Genomic DNA, 11,384 nt, shown 5'->3' with positions numbered 1-11,384 from the left:
AAGAGGGTGAGGATGAGGATGAGGAAGAAGGAGTAGAAGATCCTTGTCGATAGTAACTCCAAGGAAAGTGGATGGACGTTGTGATGAAGTATTGAGAAATTTGTTTGTTTGGAAATAGAAAAGTTCATCGTTCGGATGAATGATAATGAAAAGGAGAATGAGGAGGTAGAAGAATAATGAGAAAAATGGAACGCAAATTAGTCAGTGAAAGTCAAGGATAAAAACGAGAGAAGGTTGAGAAGTATAATGGTAAGTAGTAAGAAGAGGAACGGAAAGTGAATCTTACATTTTTAACACTTTTTTAGGCAAAGAAATATCCGGCCAATCACAGGCAGTTTCCCTACTCTGACACCTACTAGACACGCCTCCAAACTCCTCCTACTCTCTTCTGATTGGTCGACATGTCCAAGTGACTTTTTTCTGTTTCGGCCTCTAGATAGCACCACGTGCTGGGTCAATATTATACATCATTATCATTATTCTTTGTTTGTTGTCGAATACTTCAGACTTGAGTAAGTAGAAACTTGTAGATGTGAATTTTTTTTAATTGGAAGAGACAATTTTTTAAACTCTGTCTCAAAAACACGGGAAATGATCAATAATTGATATATTATTGGTTTGATCATGTGCTTTTTTGTTAATTAATGAGTGGATGGATAAAATAAGCAATCTCAATATAGCTAGAGAAAGAAGACTTTCTCAAAAACAAAGAAAACTATTCGAGATTGATTTACCATCGATTCGATTCTGTGTTTTTAAAAATAAGTGGATGAATGGATATGATTGGCAGTCTTTCAATAAGCAGAGAAGAATGGTTTTAAACAAAAATACCAGGAAATTGTCAAAAACCACAGATTTATTGATACTTAGAAAGACCGGTTTCGGTTGTTACACTATTGCCAATCTCTGATAAACTAGTTTATCAGTTACTCAGTTTGAGATTGACAATGGTGTAACAACCGAAACCGGTCTTTCAGAGAGTATCAATAAATCTGTGGTTTTCGACAATTTTTAAGTATTTTTATTTAATATGTATAATTACCACAATATATCAACTTCTCATCTATACAGAAAGTGAAGAATGATTCACTTGAAAAAAAAATATAATGATTCAGGACATGAAAGTTTGTATTTCGTTCATAAATTCGTGATATTTCTATCAATATAAACAGCTGTGTTTAGTGAGAGAAGTTGTGTGTATTTTTGGGTTCAAAATTTTATAAAATAACTTGATTAATTCAATATGGAGTGATAATTAAGTGTTATATTTAAATATAGTTTGGTGTTTTAATTTCTATAAATTCAAAATGTTTAGCTTGTATATATTTTTGGACGCAAATTGAACTTGAACGTTTTACAGTAGAAACATAACCTATTTTTTGGACATTTTATTAATTTATCAAAATTTGGGAATGGAATAGATTTGGGCCAAGCCTGTTGTTCCTTCCTAACCATATTGATTTATATGATCTGTCATTCTGTCCTCGAATAAATAAATATCTTGCAGATCTCTCAATTAAAACAGATTGCTATTCTACAAAAAATATATTATAAAAGAATTCTACCCCACTTTATCAAGAGCTTTTTGAGAAGACTTTTCAATTATTCATATATTTACAATTATTACGAGAAGAAGCCATTTTAATTAATGGGGAATCTGAATCAATATCTCCAAACTCACACACAGAAGTAACTTCTGTCAATGCAATTATTTTGTTTGTGACAATAAACATTCTTTCATAACAATTTTTAAATTTTTTTCTGTGCATCTATATTTTGTTTATCAAGTACTTGATTATTGATAGAATTCAACATCCATAGATTATCATCCACCAACAGAATTGTATCATTTATACTGCTGTTATTAGATTAAAAAATGTAGCCTAGTTCTTATTTTTAGAACTCATGGCTGTAGCTCAAGGCTTCTTTTTGCAGTCACGCCAAAAACTATTGCAATCAAATTATTATTTTATTTTTAAAAATGTTTCTTGTATTTGGCAATAAATTCATTATTTATTCATTCTTGATTGTTGACACCTGTACTACACGTATACATTCTGGGAAACAATTAAGAGTTTATCAGAGATTGACAATGGTGTAATAACCGAAACCGGTCTTTCTAATTATCAATAAATCAGTGGTTTTTTGACAATTTCTTAGTATTTTTCATTCAATATGAATAATTACCACAATATCAGCTTCTCAACTACACAAAAAGAGAAACAATTCATTCATTAAAACAGCAGAACTGGTATGAGTATAGGCGGTTGTAGTGCATTTAGGTAAACAGGTCAATGCTTGGCACATTACGAGGAAAATAATCAAACGAAAGTATCAGATAAATCACGTGAAATGAAGGACATGGTGGAGGAGTAGGAGGAAGAAGAACTGTGTGGAAGAGAAAGAAGGATAAAATAATGAACAAAGAAGATCACGACTTGATGTATTCATTTTGTATGTTTAATTTAACGAATTGTTGAATGTAGTTTGATTATTCTTATAGTATCCTTTGTATGTATGTATCAATGTATCTTAGAATGTATCTTAGAATGTATCTTAGAATGTATTTTAGAATGTATCTTAGAATGTATCTTAGAATGTATCTTAGAATGTATCTTGGAATGTATCTTAGAATGTATCTTAGAATGTATCTTATTGTTCTTGTAGTATCCTTTTTTTCTGCCAATCACTGTTAACGGTTTAGAGTAACCGTCAACTGGAACCGTATTCAACCGATCCGTTCGGCCGTTGGATCGGGCGAATCTGCCGGCCGTTAATTCGGCCGAATACGGTCGTCCATTGGAACCGTTTACGTCAGTCTAGTTCAGTAATTGGCTGGTTGCCAATTATTGAATTATAGCCACCAAAATTTTTCAAAAACAATGACTATATTGAGATTTTGAAATTTGAATAAACAAATGTCTCAATTCAATTCAATTCAAAAAGTTATTTATTTAATAAGTCGTACAAGCAATCACAGTGGTAGCCTACATCATAAAATAAGAATACACTTTACAATAAAAATAAGACAATGTCAGCACCACAGAAATGACAGCGATATACAAATATATATTAAGAAATATTTACTCTCGCAGAGGCATCTGCCTGTGTGCGAGAATGAGGATCTACTAAATTAGATATTCATTACAAATCTTTGTCCACAGATTCCTTTGAACATCACGAAGATGATATCTTTTTGTCTCTCATCTCATATCCCACAATGAAACATGCTCTTGGACCAAACTTATCAAGTTTTCATTGTCAGGGCCGTTTGCACAGTGTAAGTTTAAGCTAAAGCTTAAACCAAATCTGGATTTTTTTGTTCAAACTAAAATTCCGTTTGCGCAGTATTAGTTAAAACTCTGTATTGAGTTTAAACTCTGGGAAAGTTTAAACCTTCAAAACACGAGGTTTAAACCAAATAATTTGGATTAACTAGACGCATCTGTAAGATTTGATGGGGAAACAGCTAATAGTAAATTATTTTTCGACGGTTGTTTTTAATGCTTCTGTAGACGATAATAATTATTATTTAGGTTATAGTGAACCATTATTGATAGAATTGATAGAAGTTTTAGTACAATATTGATATTGATGACTGCAAAGGAATTTTGGAACTGAGGAAAATTGGGCAAAAACGAATCATTTAAATTTCTGGGAAGATAGAGAGTTTTTTAACGGTTTTGCTTGAGTAAAGCAAGTGTCAATTTAGTATTTGATTAAATAAACCACTTGATAGAAAATAAGGCAATTTTTATCAGTGGTCTTTGATTGGAAAACATGTTTTTAATAACACATAAATGATATATTTTGCTTTCGAGAGATATCTAATAAACGAGGAAGACCGTAGTGGATTTAAGTAGATTTTCATAACAAAATAAGGTTTTTATCTTACATTCTAGATTATATTTTTTGGTGCCAACTAATTATAAGTTTGCTCCAATAGTAGTACAGTATTTCATCATTTTTTGAAAAATTTCTTGATCGCTTTTTACTTTTATTACCGTACAGCATACAGCTCTGTAGATTTTGAACCAGGAAATAGTAGCTTCATAACGTCAATTCACTGATGGTTTGTGAACAAATAGCAAATTTCCTGTAAAAATTACCCTTTCTGATAATTATTATAAACGATGACATTCTATTACCAACTCAACGCTCAACTAGTTTAACTTAAACTGGATTAGTAAATGCACTGAGATAACCGATTCAAGTTAAAACTTTCAGATTAACTTAAACTCGATTAACTTAGTCTAATCGAGTTTAGCAATCTATACTGTGCAAATGGTCCTTAATGATACAGAACAACTTCAAAAAACAAAAACAAACAAGACTGTCAAACAATTTTAGGTTAGGAACAATTATTTGTCTCAGCTCGACTAGTTAGTTCGGCCGGATAGAGCCGGAAAATCCCATTCAATTCGGATCGAAAAATTGATCGGCCGGAGACGGCCGTATGAACCTGTTGCAATGGATGAGCATATCTATTCCTTTCTTTATTGGGGAACGTTCAATCGCTTTCGGCAATTTTCGGCCGATGCTAGTTCGGATAAAAACGGTTCTAGTGGGCGGCCCACCGTAGGCATGACCTGCCTGCTCCGGTCCTCAAAGGCGCGTACAGATTTACGCACCGCGAACATGAGCAATTCACTTTTAATCAGCTGATGCCAAGCTTTTTATATCTCTGTATCTTACCGTTTCTGTAAAAATACAGATATAATCAGCTGATTAAAAGTGAATTGCTCATGATCGCGGCGCGTATATCTGTACGCACCTTTAGATAGCCCTATTCTAGAGCTATATTTCCAATTTTTTCCAATCTTTTCTTTTTCTCCACTCAATTCTTCCGAATGTATCACTCATTTACTGTACTAATAACTTCCTTCATTTTGACACTTGTTTTTCATCCTCTTCTTCTTTCAATTTCTTATTTTCCCTTTCCACTTCCCCCCTCTTCATCTCCTTTGTGACATTCATTCATCTTCTAATCTCCCATTTTTGTTAGAGAGTTAGTGGGGAGAATATTTTTAATATTCTTTCCGAAGAATGGACATTGATATGTCCAAAGCTCCGCCAATTTATGGAGATGCATAACAATATTATAATTATCTATAGTTATATTGCTTTTTTCATGTCATATACAGTTCAATAATAATTTTCTTTGTCTATAGGCTATTATGTAAATTCATTCATAATTTTGCTGTATTTTGAGCTATTGTATAAGCCAGTATATATTGTAATCTACATAAATAAAGTACTCAATCAATCAATCAATCAATCAATTTCTCATTTTACATTTCAACTGCTCCTTCTCCTTCATCTTCTTGTGTATTATCATTCCATCCCTCCCGTTTCTCTCCATCTTCTTCTACACATTCGCTATTTCTCCTCTTTTCTAACTCCTTTGTATCACAGTTACCTGTGATAGTAATGACTGGTGGCTTACCTTGACATGGCAGGTTAACCGAGGGGATAGTCAGGTCTCACTATATTCATCCGATTCATGATTATATTAATGACGATTATTATTTGCTTCGACGCCATTCAAACTCCTAATTACGAGATTTGCATATTTTTTTGGTCGCACAACACATTTTTTAATCGATTTATTATAGAACAGGTTCTACAGTTAATAGTCCGGTTTGTATTATTTTCGGAATAATATTTATTGTTCGAAGCTCATTCCATTATCGGTAAACGTTATTATACTAGGCTATTAAAGTAACGTTTTCATGATAGTCTCATCATCTTCTTCTTTTTTTCTCCTTCTTCTCCATCTTCTTCTTTTTCTTCTTCTTCTTTTTCTTCTTCTTCTTCTTCTTCTTCTTCTTCTCCTTCTTCTCCTTCTCCTTCTTCTTCTCCTTCAACCCTCTTCCTCCTCCGACTCCTCATCATCCTCCTCCTCCTTCTTCCAGATTATTTTTTCCATACTTATTTTTATTATCCCACCTCACTTAGCTTTATTGCGGTTTCTATATTCAATTATTATTTCTAATATAATAGTTTCAAAAAGAAACTAATACCAAGAAGTTGTTCATTCTCACTCAATTTAGAAGTTACCCACTCTATCAGTCCATCTTCAAGTTGATTCTGATTTTTCAATTTCGAAAATAGATTGAAAAATTATAGAATCTTTATTTCCATTTTTCTATTCCAGTGTTTATTTATGAGTCAATTCAGATTTGGATGAATTCGTCCAAACAATGTTGATTTTACCAGAGATGAACTAAATTTTTTGTTTGCCTATGATTCTCCTAACTCCACTTAACCACCAATGACACTTAATTTCATCGCAATCGATCAAATTTGTCTCCATTTACATCCAATCAATCATAAACTTCATTACTCCTCCTATATCCACTTCTCAACACCTTTATCTCTCAGTAAACAAATTGAATATTGGCTGTATATTGTAGAATGTTAGCTATGATTGAGATAATAAGAGGAGAGATGACTCATTTATTATAGCTCCAAAAACTGTGGTCTTATTTTACATGTTGACCAAAAATATACAAATTTCATTAATTTCTCTATAATAAACAGATGGAAGTTACTGAGACATTGCAATTATTCAAATGCCAGTGAATTAATTATTATTATTAAACGAAAAAACAAATTAAATGCTGTAATTCACCCCGAAAACTTTTGCTACTGCAAATATTGATAACAGGGTAAACAGCTAGATGGAAATTCGAATTTCAATTGTCAGCCCAAATAATTTTTGAATAGTAGCGCTCATCGAATTTCCATCTAGCTGTTTACCCTGTTGTCAATATTTGCAGTAGCAGAAGTCTTCGGGGTGAATTACAGCATATAATTTGGATTTTCGTTTAATAATAATAATATTATAATAAATGAAAGAGCTTGCTTACACACGTACACGATAGGAGAATCACGAATGACGAATCATCTCGTCTGAACTACTGGACTGACTAACTTAAAATTTTGCATATAGATTCTTAATTAACCGAGGATTGTTATATGCCTTTTTCGAATTCTTCATGATTCTAGTAGGTCAAGTTTTCAATTGGACCCTTGCAAAGCACGGGTTACCTGCTAGTCCGTAATAAATTAGGATTATCTCACTCACCCTGAACAAGAAGAGTGATGACTTGTTCCATTATTACTTCAACTACTGTTGTCTTAATTATTGATGTTAACCAGAAATCATGCCAGTCTTGACCTTGGCTGTGTTTTGCATAATAATCATTCATCTCGATAGTAATTATCACTGCGTGGGTTGGTTGTCCAGTTATACAATGACGTCATCAAATTAAACTTTATTCTTTTTTGTTGTGTGGAAGTCGATGACCTAATTTGAACCTTTTTCATATAGGAAAAGGAACAATCATCCTTCGCTTTTGCTAACTTGACAAGAATAATATTATAAAGAGGATCAGCACCTTATTTCGAACATTAACAGACTATTAATCATAGAAAAAAATCTTTAAATTCTCTAAAAACTTTTGTCTATTATTTGTGGTAAATATTTATAATCACTCCACTTGTATGAGATACATTATTGAATCATTGGAAACAATATAAAAACATGAAGTAGCATTTTATTTGAAACATTTTAGGCTGGAACTAGTTGTTTGAAATGTTTTAGAGTTTAATATGTTTTGAATGAAAGCGTACTTCATGTTTTTATATTGTTTTCAATAATATTTGTTGGTAGTCCAGGCAATGAATGCTCATAAAAGGGTATAGAGGGAAAAGTTTGGAAGTCAATTTTTGACCCCGCAGTTCTGTTTAGGGTAGTGAGGAGGTGAATATATCAAAAGTCCCCACCCCTACCCCCTGTGCTAAGGGGGTGTGGGTGGTTCAAAGGTACCATTTTTTGGTTTCTCGCATATAACTCGAAAACTATGCATTTTACAGACATGACTATTCTATAAGAAATCAAAGCTTACATAATTTCCTATTACATATATTGATTGAACAACTTTTCCTATATCTCTCTCACTTTTCGAGATATCCGCTCAAAAAGATGTGACATTTTTGAAAAAACACATTTTCCCTCAATTTTTTGCTATTTTTGCTCTTTTTCCTTCTTGAATATCGATGGGAAAAATCCATGCTGATCATGAGCTTATAGAGCATCCAATTCTCTTCAATTTGATTCATAATTTTACAAGTCTACGCACATCCCCACGACTGTTGCAGCAGCTTCAGTGTTGAGTGTGAGATCTTCAATTATGCAAAAATATACCTATTGACAAAGGAATTTGGAGAGAATGTTTTGAACACAATTTTTGACTTCGCAGCTTTGTTGGGATCAGTTAGGGGGTGAACATATCAAAAGTCCCCATCCCTATCCTTTGTGCTAAAGGGATGAGGGTGGTTTAAAAGTTGATTTTTTCAATGTTTCGCTTACACGCTCATATATTGAAGAAAATGCGTTCAACCGACACCACTAACTATTAAGAAATAAAGCTTCACAGATTCTCTACAATATTTGTTCTGTGGTGATTTGTGATATCAACAACCGTTTTCGAAAAATAAGCTCTTAAAAGTGTGAAATTGTTAAAATAACAGCTTTTAATCCTATTTTTTGATGTATCAGGGCCTACAACTCTCCAACAATACATCATAAAAATGAATGCTCACCGTAGATTTGTAGAGCTCTGTTTTCTCTTTTATTTGACGTATTATTCCACTACTTAATGTTTTCCTTCTATTGTTGTTATAGCAGATTCAATGTGGGGGGGGGGATTTTCAACTCTGCAACAAGTGTCGACTTAGCAGTTCCACGCCTTCAATAGACGGGCTAGAGATGCGTATTTTGGCTATGTTTACCTCCCAACTAGTCTTAATTAAGCTAGAAAGTAAAAAATTGTGTACCAGATGTTCCAGACTCAAATTTCATTTCCAAGTGATCAATTGTTACAAAATAAAAATTTCACCCCCCACATTGAATTCTGGCTTTGCAGAGCTACGATTGACTGACTGATGCCGCGCCACTGGCAGTTCTCATTGGTTGAACTCCACCAATGACGTTGCAGCAAATTATGAATAGTATCTCATCATTTCCCAAAATTCTCAGATCTCTGAGGTTTTCAATTTTATCAAACGAAATATCGATTGACTTGATAAGATGAAGCTGTCAATTATATTTTCTATGAATTGATTAGCTTGGCCTGTCAATAAGGCAATCTATACTCTAATAAAGGAAAGAACTGGCTTATTCACGTACGGGACAGGAAAATTATGTTTGACGGGTCATCACGTCTGAACTACTGGACTGATAATCTTGAAATTTTGCATATAGATTCCTTATAAATCTAGAATGGTTATAGGCCTATTTTGAAATCTCCAAATCTTCAATATATCACTCGGTCAAGTTTTCAGTTTGACAGGTTTTTGAATAAACCCTTGCGAAGCCGAGTTTACTGCTAGTATTCAATAAAATAACCTGCACTAGATTGGACCTATACTCTATTCACTTCTATTTCAACACTATGATTATAATATCGTATTAGCAATATATTGGTCATTGACCTTACTCTACTATTCAATATGTATTCTAAATAGAAAGAAAAAGAAAAATCTCAGTACCCTTTTTGAATTATTTAATCATTAAATTAATAATTCAAAAAGGGTATCGAGATTTTTATTTCTCTTCCTATTTATATTACAAGTAGCCCTGTACAGAAAAGAGATGAATAGGTATTCTGTTTAGGAAAGAATGTATAAAGTTGTAAGTAAATGAATGAAGAAATAGAATACTACAAGAAAAAACTAGATTTAGTGGTAGAGAGGACTTAAAAGTCCTAACTCCGCCTAATAAAGAATTTTTTAATTTAATTTAATTTAATTTCATTTCATTTCATTTCAAAAACATTCATTTGACAATTTCACAAGTAGACGAGTAGTTCCATAAACTATCTGAATTGATTTGAGAGTGATTTTTGGAATGTTCTGACCACATTCTTGTAAGATGTTTTTGAAGAGATTGGACTCAAAGATCCAAAGGTTCAAAGACCCTCACATGTCAACCGAAGCTTATTGTGTATCTTGGGAAATAAATTGCTGTTTATAAGTCAAATTCGAATATATTTGCATTCAAATAAAGCCTACTACGAAACTTATGAAACGCTCTTTATCTTGTTTAGGTTGATGGTCATGAATTTGATTAGAAGTGGATATCGCTGGTGCGATATTAACTCAAAATGCAAAGCATTATAATGTGGAGGATATATTAATTCCTTATTCAATCCACTAGCTGCTCTAGAAACGTCCGTCTGTCTATACGGACATGATTCCGGTTTTCATGAATCCAATAGACGATCCAGTTACTGGAGGAAGGCTAATGATAGCAAGTAACTTGAAATAATATCGTAATAGCTTTATATATTACGGAAAGTGTGAACATAACCTATCTTTGGACAATTTCTATCTAAATTCAGGAAAGGAACAGTTTTGCGATTTAAGCCTGTTGTTCCCTCCCCAATCATTCATAGTTGAGAATTATATTGTACGGTATCTATCAATGTATAAATAAATGGATAAAATATGAATAAAGTATGAGTTAATTAAGATGGCATGAGAATAACATTAGAATGGCAAAGAGGAAACATGGCATATTTCACTTATGCTATACTTCCTCTACGGTATTATTCAGCATCCAGCTTTAATATTCGATATAAGTAACCTTCATTCATGACCTTGAAGTGAAATCCTGAGAACCAAATAGTTAGGTATCTATCATGATAATATTATGTATCCTTCCGAGAAATTATCGTCACAATGAACTCAATGTAAGCTGATAGAGACTTCATCCAGTATGAAGTTTTTTTGTTTCTTAAACTGATTAGGTATCTTTCATATTATGTATCCATACGAGAAATTATCGTCGTATTGAATTCAATGTATACTGATAGAGACATCATCCAGTTTAAAGGTTCTTCACTTCCTACACTAACTGATATAGGCCTGGTTACACAATAGCTGGTTAAATTCTAATCGTGATTAATTTTACGAGAACCATTCAGAGAAGGCTTTTATGATAAGACTGCTTCTCTGATTGGTTCTCGTGGAATTAATCACGGTTAAAATTTAAGCGGCTCTTATGCAACCGGCACACAGTCTCTCACATTGTTAAGAGTAGTTTCTCATTCATGAATGATTCACTAATAGGATGAATGATTTTGTGAGTATTGAGTCATAATCTGTTCACCAGTTCGAATTTGTTTCTGTGAATATTGTCCTAAAGCTAAACAATACTTATGCATCTCATTATGTATAATCTAAGATGTTGGGGAAAAATATATTTTATGTGACTATTGTATAATTGAAGTATTTTATCATTGTATTGAGAACCTACCCAAGGTTGCTCTTTTTCGACTCTTCTACTGTTTGATTCCAAATTTGGCACCCCCTTC

The sequence above is a fragment of the Nilaparvata lugens genome, chromosome 11, assembly GCF_014356525.2.
Source record: "Nilaparvata lugens isolate BPH chromosome 11, ASM1435652v1, whole genome shotgun sequence".
Lineage (NCBI taxonomy): Eukaryota > Metazoa > Arthropoda > Insecta > Hemiptera > Delphacidae > Nilaparvata > Nilaparvata lugens.
This window is presented reverse-complemented; position numbering follows the sequence as displayed.